At 43.4% G+C, this 24,296-nt stretch overlaps 1 protein-coding gene across 6 annotated transcripts in view; it reads right to left on the bottom strand.

Moving 5' to 3' along the window:
- chl1a (cell adhesion molecule L1-like a) overlaps positions 1–21,444 on the bottom strand; it is a 68,942-nt gene extending 47,498 nt beyond the window's left edge. For 4 of the 6 annotated variants that reach the window (XM_042097588.1, XM_042097590.1, XM_042097591.1 and 1 more), the window contains exon 1: positions 21,252–21,444. The gene's annotated coding sequence lies outside the window, so the exon portion shown is untranslated. Of the gene's footprint in view, positions 1–1,305; positions 1,425–21,251 lie in introns of those variants that run through there. The other 2 variants (XM_042097593.1, XM_042097589.1) reach the window with 2 other exon arrangements.
- Positions 21,445–24,296: the final 2,852 nt, after the last annotated feature.

Raw genomic sequence — 24,296 nt, 5'->3', positions numbered from 1 at the left:
AGCTAACAGGTTCAAAATGTAGTTTGAGAGCATAATTACATTAATTGGTGGAGTTTTGAGCAAGAACGTTGTTTGCACTAACACCATTGTCTTACAGTGAAGGCGAACCGGGCATACGCTCACGTCAAAAACAAACTATTTTACACCACTGACAATGTTCAAAATAGAATGACACTTCTGTGGTAGTGTGGTGAGGTTGTCTACAGACAAATCTAAGTATTGTAAACATATGTAATGAAAGTAGTAAAATTATAATAATATATAAACAAAACAATGTCAACTTCAAAGGTAGCACATTTCATATCCTGTTCAAGGAAGTAGCAGCAAAACTTTAAAGGTAGCAAATCAAGTGTATGGTTTTATAGTTGGATGACAACCCTCATATACCAAATGAACAACACAACAATTCATCAAAATAGTAATCATTCCAATCAATTAGTAACAAAGTAGAGATTCCAGAATCCTCAGCAGAATAGATGGTAGAACAGTAGAATACAATAGAATGGTGGAAAAAATAGAATGGAATAGAATAGGATAGAATCCAGTGGGGTTCACATGGTACAGGGTAGACTAGAGAAAAACTGAGGGGATAAAGTTGGTTATCCAATAGTGCAATAAGTATCATTAATCTGTATCTTTACTTTAATAATAATGAAGTGGGGCAGACAAAAATAAATAAAAACAGAGGGAGAGAAAGAGAGAGGAAGTCAGAGAAATAGAGAAAGTCAGAGAAGCATGCAAAAGAGGGAGTGATTGTTAGCAAATCACTTTTACGGGGCCATGCTTGACTTAGGTGACAGATGAAAGGGACTTAGCATTGTATACAGCAGACAAGAGCACCATGTGATGTTGAGTTTACTTCTCAAACAGACACGTTTGCACATCAGTTTTCAAGGACACTACTTCAACAGACCTTTTCTCTCTGTCAAAGAAGATTCTTACTAGTAAATACAAGCCAAAAATCTGATGTCTTAATTAAAGAAATCACAGTACCTTCACAAACATCGAATGCAGAAGGATCAGACAAAAGCATTAAAAAAACAACTACACATAAGCATAAGAGGGGATTCTTCTTTTCTAATCTGAGACAGGGTACTCCTAGCTGACCACATGGCCTGTTGTTTAGTGTGTAAATCCAAGGGATTGTCTTCTCAGAGCCCGCTGTTAGAGACCACAAGCTGGCCACAACTTACTTCAAAAACTACTGTCACAGAATGCTACTCTGCTAGCTAACTTTGTTACACACTGCTGAACGCATAATCATTAAAAAAGGCATAGCCAAAATGCATGTAAATGTGTACTTACTGTTGTGTAATTTTCAGTGTCATGACAAGAGAAATATCCATGGTTCAATTAAAAATGTGGTCCTCAGCAGGAGAGACAAACTCACTCCACACTAGTCTCACACACGCACATGGAACTAAAAGTGTTCCCCTCCCTCCACCTCCCTCTCACACCCCTCCGGGCAAAGCGTTTGTGTGAGTGTGTGTGCGTGTGTGTGTGTGTGTGTGTGTGTGTTTCAGGAACACCTCTCACACACCCCGTCACTCTGCCTAGCCTGCAAAGAGAGAAAGGAAAAGAGAGAGAGAATAGAGAGAGAGAGAGAGATAGAGAGAGAGAGAGAGAGAGAGAGAGAGAGAGAGAGAAAGAGTTTGAAGCACTCCAGAGCAGAGACATATGTCCGCAAAGCCTCTCTCCCTGAGAAGAGGCTCGGTAAGCCTTCGAGAATGAGCCTGATAAAGCCAGATCGGGGGCTATTCACAGTCCATTAATGAAGGGATGAGGAAGAGCAGGAATGCTTGCCCTGCTTAAGTCTGCCATGACACCCTCACTCCAGACCTGTAGTTAGCATAACTCCTCCGCCTGGCGACCTGTTTGTCCTTTACGGCTCCACTACAAAACACAGACTGCAACCCAGCACTTAAATGTGACTCCTAGGTGTTTGCTGTGATTAAAAAACACTAACACGAGTGCAGGTGGTTGCCATTCTTAGCATCTTGGCACAGCATTTGTACTGCTTTGATTACTGACAGCCCAGTGCATTGCAGCAGCTGACTAAATCCTCTTAGAGAGGAAAAAGACTATCATCTTAATTCCCAAAGCCCTTTTAGTCCTCACAGATGCACACACGAGGCTGAAACTAGGGTTTCTCCATATGCATGCATGCACACAGTAATAAGCTTGTCATGTCAAAGCTTTAAACAGTTTGTGTGTACATAGTATTGTTTGCTTTCTGTCCTCCTCTTCAATGTTTTGTTTTTTTCTGTCTCTCCCGTCAGCTGGGTGGCATTCAAATCCTCGGAGTTGCTAAGAGGAGGTTCTGAAACATGCCAAGCATGAGCATGTCAAGATCAACATAGATACATTAGTGACATTGGTGGTGTACACACACGGGATGCCAATGCACACGCACACACACACACACACACACACACTGTACAAAGCCCACCTGCCAGGCATCAACTCACTACTGCGCAAACAATGCCATATGGACAGCCTAGGGCTGGGCAACTCAACAGCTCAAGAAACCATCGGGACACAGACGTCCTCATATGATCCAAGAGCTTTCACTGAATGAGAACCTTTGTGAGAGGCCACAAATGTGCTCACCTGGGAGGATCAGAGGTTCATCACAAAGACACACACACACACACACACACACACACACACACACACACACACACACAAACACAAAAAAAAACCCACAGACACACACACACACACACACACACACACTCATTAAAAACATAACCACAGACATGAAAGTAAACACACACACACACACACACACACAAGCAAAAGAAAAGCACACTGACACACGCACACACTAACACACACACACACACACACACACACACACAAACACACACAAATCCACAAATGAAACCACAAATTTGATAACACACATACCAAACCATCAGTTATTCACAGTTATCCAGCAGTAAAGAGAGAGATTTGTATACTAACACAGAATGAGTGTAGGTGTAGGTGACCTTAGACCGCTGCCTCTAACAGCCTTGATCTCATGGTGTTGGGCCTTGCCAATAAAAGCAACAGAATAATGCAGCCTGGAGCACATGAATAATTGTCCTGCACTCTGAACAGAAAATATACAGCTGACGCTTTCCACATGCTGATAAACCTCACCCATAAAAAAAAAAACCCCAGCTCAACCTCAACATGCTGGAGGTCAGGGAAGTATTTCATTTAGAGGTCGGACTCACCCCTGCATCAGACGCCTGCTGGATTCAGAGGAAAAAAAGTAACAAGATACATACAACTAGTTCAGCAGTTCAGGTGCTCTCGTCTGAGCTTGTAAATCGGCAAACAAATATCTCCCCAGCCAGATGACAGATAGATAGCCTCTCCTGGCAATTCGTCCACGGCGGCATGTTCCCACTGCTCCTCGCCTAATCCCCCTTATATTCTCTGTGGTTCTTGCTGAGCATCTTGTGTCAGACGGGCGGCTTTGATCACAACGCAGTAAAATTGAGCGTGGGGGAGAAACACACAAAAAAGGGAAAACGAAAACAAGCTGGAAATCTTAAAAGACGACAAACAAGAAAAAACATTTACAAGCAGAACCACAATTCCACATCACTTGGAACTGGGAATGTAAAGCAGAACGTGGAGGTCTGTATGCCTTCACCAAATAGACATACTGTTCTTTATGATCCTGTTGGATGTCAGCCTACACCTGTTGTTCATAGACTGTAAATTATTATGTATCCATTCACACCATCAATCCTTGTGGCACCTGTAGCACTTTAATGACCAGCACGATTGAAGCTGTATTTATATCTCTCATACTTAGCTATAAACATATGTGCACACATGACTCGCGAAACAAGATCCTGTCTCTGCAGATAATTGTCTTGTTAACCCTACATCACTCATGTGCATGAATACAATTTATCAGTTCATTGGAATTTCATGTGGAATCTCTCTCTCTCTCACATGTGTGCGTGCACGAACACACACACACACACACACACACAAACACGAAAATCATAGCTATCTTTTTTTATGTGTGTGCATTTTTACAACTGTGTACCTTTGATGTGTGTGTTTGCGTGGTTACAACCTGTCCATCTAGAAGAGTGCAGCCTACTATGTGCGTGTGAGGGCATCAATAAGAAGCCAAAAGTCTTTCTTCACTATTCTTCACTGCCAAAACAAATGGGAAATCACACGAATGCAACACTAACTCAACAAACATGTTCAGCCTGTTTGTAAAACACAGTGTGCCAACTCGTGTGACAAATGCACCTTCCAAAAGACAAATGGAACAGTAGCTGCAACCTGCAAATCTAGTTAAGGAGTCTAAAGATCCATACTGTACATGCCTGTACATATAATGTTATTTACTTCAACTCTTCACAACTCTCTTCCAATCTGAACCTTTTTTTAAAAGTACCTCTGTGTAATTTGCATAGAGCGTATGCGTATGCATATGCAGACATGCACAAACACAGACACACACACGCACATACAAACACACACACGCACACACACACAAACATGCACAGTCACACACACACACAATTGGCAAAAGTGAGAAGCCCTCTTTCCCTCAGGCCATTTAACAAAATAAATCAACTTCTTAGCCTGTAACCCCCTCTCTTCATGTCCTGTGTGAGTGTGTGTGTGAGTGTGTGTGTGTGTGTGTGTTAATCTGAAGAGAGGTGAATTTTGATGTTTAATTGCAGAACCTGAGATACCACTGCTGATCTCTTCTAGGAACTGAGTTATAAGATAAAGATTGCACTCATCCTGTTTTGAACTACTTTCTTGGCGAGAAAAATAGGACATGCACAGGCCCATAACCTGACCAAACACACCAAAAATGCCAACGGATATGCACTTTCCTGCCCGTGCACATACACACACACACACGCACGCATGCATGCACACACACACACACACACACATGCCCACTCCTATATCCCTCACACCCTCCCACACTGTTAAGCCCCTTTGCACCTCCACTGGCCCTGCAGTGACAGTGCAACAGCCTTTGGGTGATGCAGGGGCAGAATCAGCCTAATTGTCCACACCTGAGTGGATGTGGATAAAAAGGCCATGAGTTTGGCTTCAGAGGTAGGCTTGTATTTCCCTCCACACCTGAGCGCACCATGCTCATGTGTGTGTTGCTCATGTGCGTGTTGCTTGCAATAAAATACTGTATTTTTGAACTCTGTTTACAACACGCATGAAAACACCCTCTCAAACCTCTCTACCTGCATATAGCTCTTTCTCTCTTTCTCTCTCTCTCTCTCTCTCTCTCTTTCACACACACACACACACTCACACACACACACACACACACACACACACACACACACACACACACACACACACTATAACACTACAGCTGTCTTTAGAGAAAAAAACCTGTAATACCAGTATTGAGCGCAGATCATCCTTGGGCTAAATACAAGCCAACAGAACGTGGAGAAAGTGTGTGTGTGTGTGTGTATGTTTCTCAGATATCACACACCTGCCCATTTCACACATCAAAATGTCAGCCCGCACGTACAGTGTCATTTCAAAATGTGCATGAGTGCTGATTGCATCATAGCCATTCCTGTGGTCCATATCTTAGCTATTTATTAGGCCATAGTGCTTCTCCGCTTACAATGAATGGACAGCTCGGTTATGTGAAAAATGACGTCCATTTATACTTAAATACTTATAAATGTGCCCGCCCAGACAGAGATAAGATAGAGTGAAAAGTAACGGGACAGGATGAAATACTGTGCTGTGAAATAATCTGTTATACGATATCACAAACTGTAAGAACCAACATTACTTCACTCTCAGATTACGCAAGATTTACAGTAAGAATTTCATCCTTGATTTACCTCACCCTTCCCTCCATGGCATCAAACACTGTGCACTCTAGAACCATTTTAGATGTCATATTAGATACTGTATGTGTGTGATAACAAGGTGTGATCTGATTACCCTGTGATTACCCTGTAAAAGACACATAGACTATGTGCTTTTAACCAAAGCGACTTACAACTCTTTTGAGATGCCAAGCAGCCCACAGCAGAAAGCCCAATAGCACGCATGAGGAGGCTGCTCTGTCATTACTGGGATCCTCAAAGTTTGGTGACAAGAGGGTGGTGGCATGCATTGTAGACACATTCCTGGACAGAGAGGCTGGGAGGGGAGGGGGTAGTGTCTCTGTGTGCGTGTGAGTGTGTCTGTGTGTGTGTGTGTGAAAGCTATGTTAAGTGGTAAGTAGAGCTGCTTAATTTGTCCAACGCCACGAACACACACCGTCACACTACCGGTGTAGATTCAAATGTAACACTCCTGTAGGTCACATCTGTTAACCCATACAACAGGTTTTCAGTTGCAACATAAGTGAACATGGCTGGTTGATGAGGCGTTTGTATGTGATTTGGTTGTGTGTGTGAACAGTATGTGTGTGTGTGTGTACACACGTGTGTATTTTTTGCATTTATGTGTTTAAAGATGACATCTTTCCTACATAAGAAAGTAAGCAAGTAGATAAATAAATACACTTGAATAAATAAGTAAATAAATAAATACACACAATTCTAAACTTGGGTCCGCTCTCACCCCCTCAGATAAAGAAACCCTAAAGCCCTCCATCCCATTTCCAGAGGTCTTGCTGTTGAAGGTGCCAATCACGGCGCTGGCAGCTCAGCTCAAGGTGTGCCCCGTGTAGGCACTGGCTGGAGGCTGTTTAATCAGTGCCCAGCACCTGCTGCCGTAGCGGTGGAATCTAGGATGCAGGCGCGACCAGTGCCATCCCGCTTCCTCCTCCTTCCCTGTGAGCGCACGTGCGACACGGCCCACTACTGGCCCCCGAGCGCAGGCTGGCAGCGGCAGAAGGACACGCGGCAGAGAGAGAGAGCCACTTGGCTAATCGCGGCCGCCGGCCGGTGGTGCGGATAAGGAAATCAGCGCTTTTCACCCACACACCGTACACATCCCTCTCCTCCTCTCCTCCTCTTCTCCTCTCCTCCTTTCTTTCTCTTCTCCTTTCTCTCTCTTCTCCTTTCTTTCACCAGCTTTTAGTAGCTGACTGGCACCCGCGTTCCCATTTCACTTATTTATTCATTTTAATTTATTTATTTATTTATCTATTTGTTCATTTATTTTTTTCCTCCTGCCAGTGCCCACACACACACACACACACACACACACACACACACACACACACACACACACAGTGGAAGAATTTTTAGCTTAAATGTCTGTAAAAAGTCTGAAATAAGGTTTGTCTTTCTCATTAGTAGTTTATTAATGCATTAGGCAATCAGGATACCGAGACAAAGTCTGTGCACCCAAGAGACTATCAGTTGTTTCTCACACACACATTTATACCTCGCACAGTATCATAATCCCATTGCATCCTTGTACCATTACACCCTCTCTGCACATACACATGACTTGGTCAATACAATGGGTTATTTAAGAATCAAGGACATTAAGAACATTTCTAATGTCATACAACACATGATTTGCCATCGGAACATTAGTTATTGAAACAGACGTATCAAATAATAAGAACTAAGAACTAGATTAGTGTCAAACAGAAAGAATGAATTCACACTGCATTAGAAGTATCAATTATAAGGAGCATTATGAGCTAGGCAAAACACAGTCCATTCAAAAGTGTACAGAAACACAAGTATCAAATCAAAAAGGTTAAGGTCCCTCTTTCATTTTTCCCTCACAACACACACACACACACACACACACACACACACACACACACACACACACACACACACACACACAGAGATTCCAATAGGTGTAGGGACAGTAACTACTAAAGAAACTACTGTATGAATGAGGGGAAGGCAAACCCAGGTTTCATGATTAATGGTGTTCTATGTTTTCCAAAGAGTGAGAGAGGACGTGGAGGAATGGAGTGGGTGCTGGAGAGACAGCTGTGGGGTGCCCGGGTACAATGGCCTGTGCACAGTTCTGAATACAGTCCTGAAGTGCACACACACTATAATGGTCTAAATTTACCTTTGTGTGCGCCAGCCAGGGGAGAGGGGAGAAAAAATAAATCTTTTGTGCGCAGGTATAAAGGCTATGGCTGGAGAGTATAGAACCATTGCACCTGGAGTCCTTTCTAGTCACAGCTACAGTCACTCTTTTGAAAACTGAACCTTTCAAAAGAGTTACTGTTGGACTCCATTTCCATACTCCACCAGCAAATTCATAACAGACAGGGTGAAAAGCATTAAACGTGTACATGCATGCTGGAACCTGTTGTGCTAGCGGTGATTATGGGTGGGTGGGACACAGCCTAGAGTATTGAACAGTACTGAACAACATCCAGTACAAAACGTTCTCCTCTAGACATTCTTTAAATACCCACACACTCCAGTAGCGTGCCACAACACAAACTGTGCGGGGGACTGAGAAGGTAAACAGGCATGTTAGGGCTGTCAGAAATACTCGAGAGCAATTCCCTCCCGCTCAATCTCAGATCTTTACAGACCACGGCACAAACAGCCGTCTGTACACAGAACATAAAACAGTACTGACAGATAATGCATGATGGCTGGTGGCAGACTGCTCGCTTTCAATTTCTTGTCTCAATATAAACATACCTCTCTGGTCCCATCTCAGAAAGAAAGTGGGGAAAAAGAAAAAATAAGAAAAAATGTTTATCTGTTAGGAAATGTAACTTCCCATTCTAGAACACACAAGTGAAGATTGGATTGTCAGGATCAGATCTCAATGGCAGCTTCCAATGACAAGTTTCAGAAAGTTCCATGTAGGAACATGTCTGATTTTGCTCCATACAGTTCACATTTATTTGTCATAATGCACAATATGTCAAGGACAACTGTACAATGACATTGGTGGTGGAACTTTTGCAGTAAGGCTCAGGTATTCTACAGCTGTAAAAACTGTATACCAATATATAGAAGAGCACTTACGAGTTTAGAACCTTCTCCTTGCTGATTCTTTATAGAGCCTTTAAGGCTGTCAGCCGTACAGCAGTTATCACCTTTTATTCTTTAATTTAAACCTTCCATGGTTCTAAGCAAACCTTTTCCCTGGAGCCTTGCCAAGGAGCCATTTTGCCCTCCTTTCTGTGAGCGTGTCCCTCTGTGCCAACACGGCTTAAGCACATCCTCACAAGAGGCGCGGAGGTCAAAGCCCTCGTCTGCATTCTGTGGCCCTGCTAGACGTGTGTGTGGCCACCAAACGACTGGCCGCCTCTGCATCACGTTACACGGTGTCGTGACATGGGAACCCCTTGAAAGAGTGGTTAGGGTCTGGTGGCATTAGCATTTTGGAAGGGGGTGAATGAGTCTGTTTGTTCTAGCCGTCGCGCCTCGCTGAGGGGGCTCTATTAGACGCCTGCTTTAGGGGGCACTACAGGTTGGGTTGGAGATCGAGGAGGATAGGACACACACACACACACACAAATAAAACATTTTGTATGATTTTTTTTTTACTTTTGCCGTGACTGTGATCTTCAACCTATTACAATATCAAAAGCTTTATGATATGATGTCAGACATGACACCAATTACATGCACATATATTTAGCACGCTCTCGTAAAACTGTCACACACAGGCATCCGACTGGCACCCACCCTCCACTGTCTCTTGGGTCCCATTAAAGGCTTGCAACATCACTGCCTATGGCACTATCACAGGGTGGTGGCAACACGCCCTGATACCAGGAAAAATGTTGATGTCATTTACAGTAATTCAGCTCCACTCACATACAAAGACATAAAAACATTAATGTTGAGTAATCCAACAGTTAAATAAACAAATAAAGACATTTTGAATAACAAGTTAAGATTGTCTGTGGAGAGTAAGATTTTGGAACTAGCTGGAAGTAACTACCTAACTCCCTAAATAAATATATCCAAGATAAATAGACAACTAAGTAGTTAAATACATAAATAATAAACAAGGATAGACATAGAGAAATATATAATTGACATGTTAACATCTGTAAGTGTTGTGTGTTTGTTTGAAAAAGAGTGACAAGTGTGCAAACAAAATGTTTTTGTCCTTATACACACACACACACACACACACACCCTTCATTTTCAGATCTTGGGATGACAAGCTGATCAAAGCGGTTTCAGAAACTATGGGATGGCTGTCAAACAATCAGGAGAATTGTATCCTCAACTAATTCCCAAAAGACAGGACTGTGGCAGCCGCAAGATGTTGCACAACCATAATTTTAACACTCCTGTTAGGGCATGTCAGTATAGGGGTGAATACTTTGGACTGCACAGATGAGCTCAATAGTTAAGAACGCTTATCTATGGTTCCGATGTTTTGACATGGGAACTCTTATAAAAATGAAATGCGGCAGATTTGCCAATAATGGCAAACTTCCAGTGAACTTCTGGTGACAAACCTAATTTGCATATGACATTGCTGCAACATGTCCAAAAGCTAACCACAATTGTTTGGCAGAAACCTAACTTGCATGTGAAAATATGACCTTACCGCAAATTTGCTGCAACTGTTCACCAGAAACCTGAAATATTTGTAAGGGAAATCTTCAGTTATAATGGCCAGTCACTGATTTCCACTAACATTGTGCTGTCATACGGTTTAGTCAGTCCAAAACGGAAAAGAGCAGACATATTATGTCATTAATACATGTATGTGTAGAGATACCAGATAAGGCATTACACAGAGACAATATGGCCTAAAACTGAAGCAGCCAGTCAATACTTACTGTGTATGGGTGTGTGTATCCATACACCATCACACTCCAGGGTTTTCCCTTTCTAATTGGCCACTGGAGACTACTCGGTCATTTCATCTGCTTGCAACTTAACAGTAATTGCACCCATCACAGCTTTCAACTAAATAATGGAGTCAATGGAAAGGAATTGCATTGAGTTTGATTTCCAACGGCTTAAAGCTTCAGTGGAGATTGATGGAAAACTACAGTCCAGTCTAAGCCTGAGGGTAGGGGCTTACTGCAGTGTGTGTGTGTGTGTGTGTGTGTGTGTGCATGTGTGTATGGCGGGGGTGGGGGTGGTAGGGTGGGGTTTAAATCCTTCACAGTCTTGAGAGAAAACGTGAAGGATAGAGACTCTCTGAATAGGAGGGAGGCATTTGCATATGAATCAAATTCCTTCCAAATAAAATGCATGTTTTTTTTAAAGGAAAGCAGTAGTACTGAAGAAGTGATGGACATATCAGGTCAGACACAGAGAGAGGGACACAATGCCCCAAAGAACAAACTGACTATGGCGGAAACAGAGTCAGACAGTAAAGACTGCTTCTAGAGACTGAATGCATACACACACACACACACACACACACACACACACACACACACACACACACACACACACACACATACAGTACTGTGTGTTGGGAAAAAGCCTCCGGCTACTGTCCCATACACGCACAGCTAAATGGTCATGGTGACCACACCATGCTATGGGTCTCTTGTAAAAAGGCACCACAGCTGGGAAAGTCCTCCAGTGCCTCAGACACATTGAAGAAGCCAGAGGGGGAGACATGGGAGCAATTTGGGCCATCACACTGGTAAACAGGATGCACACACGAGCACGTCTGTGCCAACTGAATGCCAATTAAAGGGTGGCACACCAGCCGTGAAAATACCCACTCCAACATACCCCATCTAGTGTTGCTCACACACACACACACACACACACACACACACACACACACACACACACACACACACACACACACACACACACACACACACACACACACACACAAAATGAGCCTGTCTGTGCCAACCGGATGCAAATTAAAGGGTGACGGCATGTTACTCATTAAAATACCTACTCCAACACACCCCATCTTGTTGGGGACACGCATACATGTACACACAAACACACACTCACACACACACAAGCACATAAACAAACATACATTACAGTTCCCTTACTGGGGTGAGAATTCCGGCGACTAACACACTTAGTTACAAACCGATTTTGACTGGAACACAAGAATATGCCCCTTCTGCTTGTGATATACATTACAATATTTCTAAATAATATAAATACTACATCACACATACAGTATTTAAATATATATATATGCAAAAAGATCACATTGATATTTGTAAGGCAGACACATGGGAAATGTTCATGAGTTGATGTAGCTCTATTTAGAAAGCTTATCAGTTAGGCTTTCTTAGCTGCATGTGTCATTTCTGCTTGCTTTAATTTGGAATAACTGAACTGCAGTCAAGTCAACAGTCTGTGATAGGAAATGAACTGTTTATCTTAGCATCCCACTACTTTTCCAGTCACGTTTGCAAGGGAAAGTTGCTCCTTCCTCCAAATCCATAGCTGTGGCTTTGTCTCCAATCCTCTTACCATCTAAAGTCCACACACACTTAACAGAAACATCAGAGACTCCCCACTCTCTCTCCCTCTCTCTCTTTCTCTCTCTCTCCATCACCCTCTTTCCCTCTTCCCCACTCTAACTGAAATGACCCTCTCCCAGTCCTCCAGCTCTGATGACACCTCATTTGACTCCAGAGAGAAATCTGGATCTGTATTGAGAGCCTGAGCCTCTGTAGACACTGTGGTGAAGTCTTCCTCTCTCTCTCTCTCTCTCTCTCTCTCTCTCTCTCTCTCTCTTAAAAAAACACTCATCCTCTCCCTTCCCTACAGTTCCCCATTCCACTCCACTACCATCTCTCCTTCTCTCTCTTTCTCTCCAGTTGAGTCCTCTCTCTCTCTCTCCCTCTCTCTCTCTCAGTTATGACAGCCCTCATCCTCTCCCTTCCCTACAGTTCTCTATTCCACTCCAAACTACCATCTCTCACCTCCCACCAAGTCCTCATCAGCTCAGCCCACTTCCCTTGGCCGACTCCAGGTTCTCCACAACACACTCTCCACTCCACACCCCTAACCTCCCCACGCCACCCACTGTGAAACCCTCACCTCTCAGCCCTCAGCCGCCACCACCAGGGCTGAGAGGGGCCTCCCACAGTGTGTCGGAGCTGATTCTGGAGTCCAGCCATGTCCGGCCTGGCTCCGGAGATTCATTATGGACTCGTCTCGCTCTCACTCAGCTCTTTCCTAAAGTGCACCAGAACACCAGCCCTCCATCGACCCAATTGATACGCGTGAACTTAACTTCTGGACTCTGGTTGCTGAGCCTCTCTTCTTTCAAAGCTGACTTGAGGTTGACTACTCTGCTACTATTTTTGTTAAAACAATCAAGCAACAGCAACAACATATACACAGTGCTGTGAAAAAGTATAAGTATATATGAAGGGTTCAGATCCAAAAGCCTCTAAATGCCACCTATGTCAAAAATGAGATAAAGATGGTGAGGGGATGCTCTCCTCACATAGTATACGCTAATCAAATAATTTAACTTCTAAACCCACTAAATACCACTCACTTCCTGGTCTGAAATATCGATTTATAGGCAAAAACCTATAGGAGCCTGAATTTAAATGCTCATTTAAAAGAAAAGTGGTCAGACGGATTTAGAGGGTTTTGCATCTGAACTCTTCATATACTCTTTTGATCCCGTGAGGGAAATTTGGTCTCTGCATTTATCCCAATCCGTGAATTAGTGAAATACACTCAGCACACAGTGAGGTGAAGCACACACTAATCCCGGGGCAGTGAATTGCCTGCACTAACAGCGGCGCTCAGGGAGCAGTGAGGGGTTAGGTGCCTTGCTCAAGGGCACTTCAGCCGTGCCTACTGGTCGGGGTTCGAACTGGCAACCCTCCAGTTACAAGTCCGAAGCGCTAACCAGTAGGCCACCGCTGCTCCCCTTCACAGTAAAATGTTTCTGATAATCAAACTCATTTTAATATTAGACAAAGATAACCAGAGTAATCGCGAAATGCAGTTTTTAAATGATGATAATGATTTCATTTCTTGAAGCCGTATGTGAAAAAGTAATTGCCCCCTTCGTTACTAAATTAACCAACTAACGGAATTGGATTGATAATAAGATTCAACTTCACTAAATACACACAGGCGTGATTACTGCAGCCTCACTGCAGTTGAATCTAAACATTATTTAAATAGAACCTGTCTGGCGATGTGAAGTTGGCTAAAAGGTCTCAAATAGCAGCACATGATGCTTTGATCTAAAGAAATTCAAGAACAGATGACAAACAAAGTCATTGACATATATCAGTCTGGAAAGGGTTACAAAGCCATTTAAGGCTCTGGGACTCCAGCGAACCATGATGAGAGCCATTATCTACAAATGGATAAAACTTGAAACGGTCATGAAGCTTCCCAGGAGTGGCCAGTCTACCAAAATTCCTCCAAGACTGCAACGACGACTCATCCAGGAGGTCACAAAAGAACCCAGACTAACATCTAAGAACTGCAGGCCTCACTTGAATCAATCAATAAGCTCAATAAGGTCAGTGTTCATGATTCCACAATAAGAGAGATACTGGGCCAAAATGGCATCCACAGAAGAGTTGCTAGGTGAAAACCAAGTCTTTTCGGGTAATTTTCTGTGGACTGATGAGTCAAAAAGTGGAACTTTTTAGAAGACGTGTGTCATTACATCTGGTATCACTGCATTCCACAATAAGAGCATCATACCAACAGTTAACCACGGTGGTGTGACGGTCTGGGGCTGTTTTACTGCTTCAGGACCTGGGCAACAAAATTAAGACTATGGAGTAACCTAGTCAAAGTCCTGACTTCAATCTAATTGAGATGCTGTGGTGGCATTACCTTAAACAGGCTCGGAAACCTTCCACCACCCTTAAAACAATTCTGCAAGAGCCAAAATCCAAAATTCCTCTGCAGTGATGTAAAAGACTCATTTAAAAGGTTTGATTGCTGTTGTTCCCGCCAAGGGTGGCTCAACCTGTTATTAGGTTTAGGTGGGCAATTACTTTTCACATGGGTGATATGGGTTTTAAATATAACTCTTTACCTTCAATAAATTAAATTATCATTGCAAAGCTACATTTTGTGTTTACTCGCGTTGTCTTTGTCTTATATTCAAATCAGCTAGATGAACTGAAACATTTAAGTGTGACAAATATGCAAAAATAGAAGAAATCTGGAAGGGGGCAAATTGTGTGTATATATAGGCTATATATTGTAAGGTGTTACACCTTCTGATACTGCAACAGCTATGCCTCATACAAAAGACAAGTCTTTGACAACTCCACATGTACTGTTGCCAGGGTTTATGGTGTTTCAACTACTTTTAAAATCACCCTGCATACTTACAGTGTAGTAATTGCCTACAACCAATTAAATATTGTTTGAATATTCAAAAATGCAGTGAAATGCAGATGTCTGTCAAGGTTTAATCTGGAAGCACCTACAGGAGCTATGCAAATAGTAATCCAACATGTTAGTGGAGTGCAACCTCTGTTAAACATTCCCTGTGGCTGCAAATGAGCCAATTTCCAGGTATTTTTCTAACACAGTAAGGAAGAAAAATGCAGTGCATACACAATGAACACTAACGGACTGGCATGAGTATAAATACAATTCTTGAGTGTGTGCCTGTGTGTGTTTGCTTCTGTGTATATGTGTGCTTCTGTGTGTGTGTGTGTGTGTGTGTGTGTGTGTGTGTGTGTGTGTGTGTTTGCTTGTGAGTGTGTGTGTGTGTGTGTGTGTTGGGGGGGGGGGGGGGGCTAATGGTGTGTGTGTGTGTGTGTGCGTGTGTTTATGTGCCTGTGTGTTCGTTTGTGAGTGTGTGTGTGTGGGGGGGGGGGGGGGGGGGGGGGGTGTGCGTGTGTGGGGGGGGTAATGGTGTGTGTGTTTGTGTTTATGTGCCTCAGGGGGGTGACCGATCAAAACTTGCCCACCAAGTTTCGTGCAGCCCGGTCTTTCAGTGTCTCGGGAATCATACTTTATAATACATAATTCATAATTATCAGTGTGCATTCCAAAAGCTGTCTCAATGTACTGCTTTGTTCTGGGTGCACCCATAACCTGTATAGGCTGTCCCAGACAAGCAATGGAGATGTCTGCTCCTATGTTATCTTGACAGGCCATCACAAACAAGCTATTTGTTGACCCACAACGAGGATTACTAGGCTGGGATTTGGGGTTTGGGCCGAGGTCTGGTTCAGGTCCATCTTCATTAACAGTTGGCAGTTGACAGTTAACCTTTACTGACAACTTGCCTATATCAAAAGCACCAGACATATGTGTTCAATAGACTTACATAGTAGACAACCACAAATTAAGCCACAGTATTCGGCAAATACTGTTATTTGCCAACATATTTTTATATATTTGGTAATAGTCTCACTATGAGCAGATTAATGTATCCATCTGTGTCCAAACAGGGCTTCTTACTGGCATCCCGAGAGGGTAATGCAGCTGTTTGGGCAGTGTTTACATACTGAAGATTGCAAACAGAAGCTTTCCAGCTGATCCGAGACCAGTCCGCCAGGGACCCAGTTGCTCTCTAGGTGGCCGGTCGCCCGGGCAGGAGACTTGTGCTCATGCTGCTTTTCCCATAAACCTGAGCGTGAAACAAACAGTGTGTGTGTGTGTGTGTGTGTATGTGTGTGTGCGTGTTTGTGCCACAGCACAGCATCCTTTCACTGCAACAGCCGCGTGACAATCTGAAATTACTACAACCTTCTCCCTCTCAGTAGACCGTAGTGACTGTACACACACACACACACACACACACACACACACACACCCACACACACACACACACACACACACACACACACACATGTCTGAGATGCACACAAAGAGCATTTGAGACCAGAAGTCTGAGAACATGCATATAGACAGACTCATTCACACACACACAGACACACCCATCCACACACACACACACACACATATGCACGCACACATGCACACAGACAGGCAGGGATGAACATTCAGGCAAACACATTCACACGCAAGCACACTCTCGCACAGACACACACACACACACACACACACAAAACTATTCCAACCAGGAGACAGCAGCAGCAGGGGACTGTATAGGAAAAAGCGTGTTTACAGCATGTTTGAGAGTCTGGGAAATATTGTCAGCGGGGAGCAGTTTTTGAGCATCCCTTGTAATACAGGTTTGATATGAAGGACCATCCGCACGCTGAGGGAACAGAGAGTCCAGTGTTCACCAGCGGGAGCCCCCTCTGAATAGAGTAGAGAGCTCTCAAAATGCCAGAAATCCATGTCAGTGCGCATAGCTCCCAATGCCCACCATTGTTCCTATGAATGAGGAAGAGCTTGTCAAAGCGCCCACCAAACGGAGGTGCAAGAACTTGTGCAAGTGTGTGTGTGTGTGTGTGTGTGTGTGTGTGTGTGTGTGTGTGTTTTGTATGTGCTTCCGTGTGAGTGTGTGGGCATGTGTGGGCATGTGTATGTGCATAGTGTGTGTGTGTGTGTGTGGATAGGAGATGGGTGGGTACCCCCATTCCCGGATCCTTTCGCTCCTCTGCCCCAGGAGGCTGCTGGGCAGAGCAGAGTGAGAGAGAGAAAGACAGAGAGAGAGAGAGAGGTGAATATTACTTTCTCTTTCTCTTGCTCTGATCTGAGGAGACGTGCGAGACTCGGGAGGACGGCGGTAATTACATTAGACACGGCCAGCAGGACGGCCAGCAGGACGGACTGGCTCTCCTTTCCCCCCGTCTCCCTTTCAGGTGACAGGGTTGCGGGGCCACGGACAGGAAACCAGGGCAACCGGATCGCAGGGGGGCCAAAACCAAAAAAGGACGCGTGATGAGCCAGACCCACAAAAGACAGGCGCTGGAGATTCCAGTCACATTCCTCAACTCCACATCGAAGCGCAAAACTATGACAGAGAAAGATCCCACACAGACTACTATACCCAAAACATTTACATTCAACACATAATGTGCAGCATGTGCTTCTTCAACACAAAGGGGATTACTGTCATGGCTTCTGTCAGGGAATATTTTTCGCCTCTACAGTAGGCTTACATTAACACTGGCATTAACACTTCACAAACACCCGCCTTCACAAAAAAGGTTACAAACAGATATGTTTTTAAAGTTGACACAGTGTTTGCAGCCACCCTGCTTCACGTCTAAGCTAATTAACGTGATGGAAGCCATCCATGCAGCAGGAATCTTCTATGTGTGTCTCCTCTCCTCTAATTTCCTCTCCTCTTCTCTCTTTTCTCCTCCATTCATCTGTCTTCCTCTCCTCTCCACATCTCTCTCCTCCTCTCCTCTCCTCTCCACTCCTCTTCTCTCCACATCTCTCTCCTCCTCTCCTCTCCTCTCCTCTCCACTCCTCTTCTCTCCACATCTCTCTCCTCCTCTCCTCTCCTCTCCTATCCTCTCCTCTCCTCTCCATTCCTCAGTCTGGGAGGACACCACAATCTGAATGTACAGCTCACAGCAGGGACCTGTCAAGGCCACAGTAAAGGGCCTACACCAAACAGCCGAGCATGTGAAAACAGGGGAAGCAGCTGAAAAGGAGCGCTTTCTTTCCTATCACTTTAAATATGAATTGCTGGCCGTTTCCGAGTGACTGCTAAAAAGATGATAAATCGTGGCGGATGTATTGGAGTTCACTCAAGCGGACATGAAGCACACCCATGTTATCTGCTCCCTGCATACCATAACCTCAACAAACTATACAGTACAAAGCCTAATCTCGACTTGGCTATAAAGGACTTTGCATGGTGTACAACATTACAAACCATTCAGGCTGTAAAAACCCAAGTCTTTCTCTCTCTGGAGTGAATGGAGTTTCTTCCTGCATAAACACAGACATGGGTGGCCTTTTATATTTGCTATCAGACATGGTTGAAGTGTTCCATGGTATTGCACAGCATTTCTGTGACATTTGCAAAGCAACAAATGTAAATCTTTCAGTCATCTGAGAAAGTGCAGTCCTTAGCCTCCAACTGTTAACACACCTCTCTGTTAACACCGCTGCTGTTGTCATACTATTACAAATTAGATACACTAAACTGTATGATGTGAAATGCCATCGTCTCAACACATTATTATGCATTAAAGTCTAGAAGAGGAAAAACACCTAAATGAGCCACACAAATGTCTGCTTCGCATGCATGCCTTACAAAGAGATCCAGATAAACAAATAAATAAAATCAACAGCCTTGCTGCCTCTTTTCTGTTTACATATGTATGCAGGTAATGGTGTAAATATATTCTTCATACCAGCTAGTTGAGCTTCTGTGTGCATGTGTGTTTGTGTGTGTGTGTGTGTGTGTCTGTGTGTGTGCGTGCGTGTGCGTGTGTGTGCGCTCGCGCACAGCACACATATGTGTGTCCCAACAAACTGCAGTGTGAGCAGGGGTCATGTCAGAGGATCTCTGTCCCTGAGAAAAAGAGACTACATCTGGGGCAACTCCAGACCACAGAGGGCTTTCTCTGCTTCTGCCCCGAACCCCGAAACAATACTGGCTCGCCGCACTAAATAGGACGCCCTCGCTCATAAGCCATTGTGCTTTCCCCCAGTGTTTACTAAACACACAAAGGGGGGGGGGGGGGCATCCTAGCTAACTGACTTTGTCAGATGCCCCCTCGCCTATCCACCCCGAGCAGGGATTCACACAGGCTTTTATCCCTGAAACAGGCCCCCATAATCCAAACCCAAAAGCTAACAACCCCTAAATCCTGGAAGATGGAAAAGGGGGTGAGGGTTATTTTAGGTCTACATGGCCACATCTTCTGGAAAAGAAATTGGATTGCAGAGGTTATGTGGCTATGTTCAATGGAGCTTTGAGATTTGGGATTCTGTAATGCTACACTGATGATCCGAGACTGGAACACACCTTTGCCAAGGGTCCATTGGTTTCGCTGGTCACTCTGTGCTGTTATTCTGAATGTGGGATATTTTGAACGCATGACGGGCTGTGCTGCAGAAAGGCTGTGAGCTGAACACAGAAGGTCAATTTCATTACACATCACAAAGCATAAAGAGAGCCCATCATTAATCTCAGTCGTGTTAGTTAATCATTCATTCAGAAATCCCCACCTAATGAGTCTCACAGAGGAGCACCGTTTACGGACAAAGCACTTTTTGAGTTACTAGAGCCCAGCTGTCGTTCATCAAAAATGACACTTTTGTCACAATTGGTGATCAAGCCAGGCAGTTTGTGTGTGTGTGTGTGTGTGTGTGTGTGTGTGTGTGACAGGCAGAGAGAGTTCTCTCTGTATGGTGTGTTTCCACATGTCTGTATCTGTGTGCTTCTATGCCCGTTTTTAGGTCTTTGTATGCCTAGTCTTTGGATTTCGAAGGAGTACTTCTATGTGTGCCATGGAGTGAATAAGAATGAGAGAGAGAGGGAGGGGGGGACCATACAGGAGGCGGTTGTGACAGTAACAGGTTCCTGTTGTTAACGCAAGAGTTCAGCGCTAGCTCTAATATCACAGCAGGGTGTTGGACTATCCGTGGATTTCCCAATTATCCGTTCCCAGTCAAGATGGGTCACAATGAAAGCGGCTCGACCTATTTCTCTGTACAAAGCTGCGGAGAGCTCAATGGACAGGCTCTAGCGGACAAACGATGGCCAGCGGCCGACCCGCGCTTGAGAGTGGGTGCTACACATTGGTGGTGGTTAGTGAGGTCCCCCCCTTCCCTGTGAAGCGCTTTGAGTGTCGATAAAAGCGCTATATAAATGTGTTGTGTTGTGTTGAGGGGAGGCGTGTAAAATGTGCCCATTTTGTCAGCACAAACTGCGGTTTTTAACAAACCTCAAAAGTTCCATTTTCAGATAGGCAATGTGCATGCATGCCAAAATGCACTGTGATGTTCTGATTTTGGATTGACTTCAAATTAATTGATATGGCTTGTTTCAAAGCTTTACCACGGGTTGCAAAGATCCCCTCAAGTCCTAGGCCCTTTGATTGGCAACAATTCCAAAAGGGTTGCAATTCATAAGTGACTGACAGACTCAAATTCACACATGCTTTACTTCACATGCTGCAACTGCAACTTTCTGTTATGCCTTGTGTGTGCAAGACTAGGCTAAAATGCCTAACTCGACATTAAAAGAATGCAATAACAAGCAAATAGGCAATAGCACCAGCTAATACAGGCGCTCTATGTTTGCACTCCTATATTGGTGCTGTAGGCTAGGATATTTGCATTCTTAGTTTGTCGCTTGGGCTGTTAAGAAGTCAGTGGCACCTTGGCAACAAATCTAAATAAAACCTAAAAACACTCTAGCATGAAAAACTGAGCAATGTTATCTCGGGAGGATGCAGCTGTCTTGACATCAGTGAAAACATTGTTTAAAGAAGCCATGTGACTCTTCTAATACTCAAAATGCAGTTAGGACCTCACCTGTCACGTTTTATCATCAGCATTTGCCTTCAAAAAGTCCGTCAACAGCCCAACAAGAACAAGAGGATGAAAGAAGTTGAGGTGAAGTTCGATAGCTCGTTAGTTGGAGAGTATAGGCTACTCAGCACCAGGGGGAAAACACACCTTCAACAGGCGCACACGCGTTGGCGACGGTCGTGACCGGAATAGAAACTTTTTTTAGACTCGCTCTCAGAAAACAAAACCGAGGAAGGAGGTGCCACTTATACTCCCTCAAGGACAGTTTGGGCTTTTGAAACACTTCGCTTTTGCAAGAAACATAGGCCACGAGGAGTAATACTTTTTGATTAGTGTAGCCTATTGGTATATTTGAAAGGAAAGTTTGATAGAAGGAAAGATTAGCTGTTTTTCCCCACTACTTTAGAGTCCATCTGCTGAAATATTTGACATCCTCTGTGGCGGAGTGTGATTTCAGCACCTGAGACAGCTATACGCTTTAGATAAGCTTCTGGCATGTGTTAATTACTTTGTACCTGTCTTATTCATTTCATCCACCAATGTGAAATGAACTTTAATCTAATACAGCAATCTATGCGATCCAAAAAATGTAGGAGGGTGAGTTCGTGCTAATTCTCAACCAATAGTCCTACACTCACTGCACTGTTGGTTTCAGGAACCACGTACTAGCTTGCTCAGGAAAGCGCAGACTCAGCTTAACGTTTGTACATCTGTGCAAAGCAACACCTCAAAACATCAAGGAAAGAGGCTCAGGATGAAAAATGCTTATTCCCTCAGTTCAGCATTTGCTTGGGGGTATGTTGTGTGTGTGTGTGTGTGTGTGTGTGCGTGAGTGCGCACGCAAGGGCATGTGTGTGTGGAAGGGGGTTGCTGCATGGAATAAATACTTAGCATGCTTCAATAAAGACAGTTCATTGCACAGCTCCATGCACACAAACACAAACCAACCCATTTACTTGAGATGCAATTTAGCTGTCACTTAACCTTTGTTATTCACTGTTTCAGTGAATACTTCAAGCAATTCTGCAGGCAGCAGATATCACAAAAATATATATATTTCCAAGTGCCAGAATGTCTGTGTACTTTGCCGTGTAATTGCACTATGCTATTAATTGGCAGATAGCGTATACCGTAGGACATATGGTGTGAATAACTGGACATATTAGTTATCTTTACTTACACTGATTTAAACATTTATCTTCACGGTGTAACTTAAAGGCCGTGTTGCAGGGTTTATTTTCCAACGAATTTGCACAATTTGCTTGTTGGTAATAAACATTTAAACTGTTATCCATTGTATTTGATGTTGTTGGGTATCACAAAACAGAATATAATACGAAAAAGCAGGTACTATTTCACAGCGGTTTGAAGTGATTCTCCTTTCCCCCACAATGCATTGCATTACGTCACCTTGGGGAGGCTACAGACCAAAGCCCACCTTGAGACCCTTGAGAGTAACGAGAGAGGAGTACAGAGAGACAAGTAAGGGAGTTAGTCAAAAATCAAATTGGCTTCCTTCCAAAACACCGTACCACTGATCATGTTTATACGCTCCACACCTTAATTAATAAACATGTTCACCAAACAAAAAATGGCAAGATATTTGCTTGTTTCATTGATTTTAAAAAAGCGTTTGATTCTATTTGGCACAAAGGGCTCTATTTTAGACTACTAAATTGTGGGATATGGGGTAAAGTGTATGACCTAATTAAATCCATGTATTTAAATAACAGATGTGCTGTTAAAATTGAAAAAAAAAAAAAATAACCCAATACTTCACCCAAGGGAGAGGTGTCCGTCAGGGCTGTAATTTAAGTCCGACGTTATTTAATATATATATATATAAACAAACTTGCTATCCAGTTAGAGCAATGTCCCGGTCCTGGCCTCTCCCTCCTAGATAGAGAGGTGAAGTCTCTATTTTTTCCTGATGACTTGGTTCTACTGTCTGCTACTGAAAAAGGTCTACAACTACAGTTAGACATAGTAGAAAAGTACTGTAAGACCTGGGCCCTAGAGATAAACCTAGACAAAACAAATGTAATGATTTTCCAAAAACGCCCCAAATGCCAAGAAAACAAACACCAATTTAAAATAAACAATTCTATCATCCCCCACACCATGAGCTATACCTACCTAGGTATAACAATGACAGCATCAGGGAGTTTTAACATGGCAGTGAATGCACTAAAGGAAAAAGCTCGAAGAGCCCTAAATGCAATTAAAAGAAAATTTTATAATCTCCAAATTCCAATTAAAATCTGGCTTAAAATATTTGATAGTGTCATCCAGCCCATTGCGCTGTATGGTAGTGAAGTATGGGGTCCACTCAGTCATCATAGCTATACTCACTGGAACAAACACACAATAGAATCTCTACATGCTGAGTTCTGCAGATACATTCTACAAGTACAGAGAAAAACACCAACAAATGCATGTAGAGCAGAATTAGGTAGATACCCACTAATCATTAACATCAACAAAAGAGCACTCAATTTTCTAAATTACCTTAAATCCAGCCCACAAGACACCCTTCATTCTAAAGCCCTCCAAGCCCAAGAGCTGAACCCAGAAAAAAGTCCCCTACATCAGTTGTTGCAGAGACTAACTGCCTTGCCACACACCCACTCTGATCAGTCTCACAACAACACTGTTTTCCAAAAAACAATCAGAGTAAACCAAATTATGAAACAATGTAAAGAATCCTATTTGGAATATTGGAAAGAAGAAACTAAAAATCAAAGTAGATTACAATGCTATCTGGCCCTAAACCGAGAATATAAATTAGCAGAATATCTTAATACTGTCAGAGATAGAAAACAGAGACTGACCCTTACCAAGTACAGGCTAAGTGACCACAAATTGGAAATCGAAAAAAGGAAGACTCAGAAAATCATGGCAACCAAAAGAACACAGAATATGTGGTTACTGCATGACAGGTGAGGTCGAGACAGAGATGCACTTCCTCCTACAATGTACATCCTTCGATCAAACAAGAAACCTTTTCTTCAACAAATTTAACTCAGAAATTCCTAATTTTAATGAACT

This window comes from Alosa sapidissima, chromosome 7 (assembly GCF_018492685.1).
Source record: "Alosa sapidissima isolate fAloSap1 chromosome 7, fAloSap1.pri, whole genome shotgun sequence".
NCBI classification, from domain to species: Eukaryota; Metazoa; Chordata; class Actinopteri; order Clupeiformes; family Clupeidae; genus Alosa; species Alosa sapidissima.
This window is presented reverse-complemented; position numbering and strand designations above follow the sequence as displayed.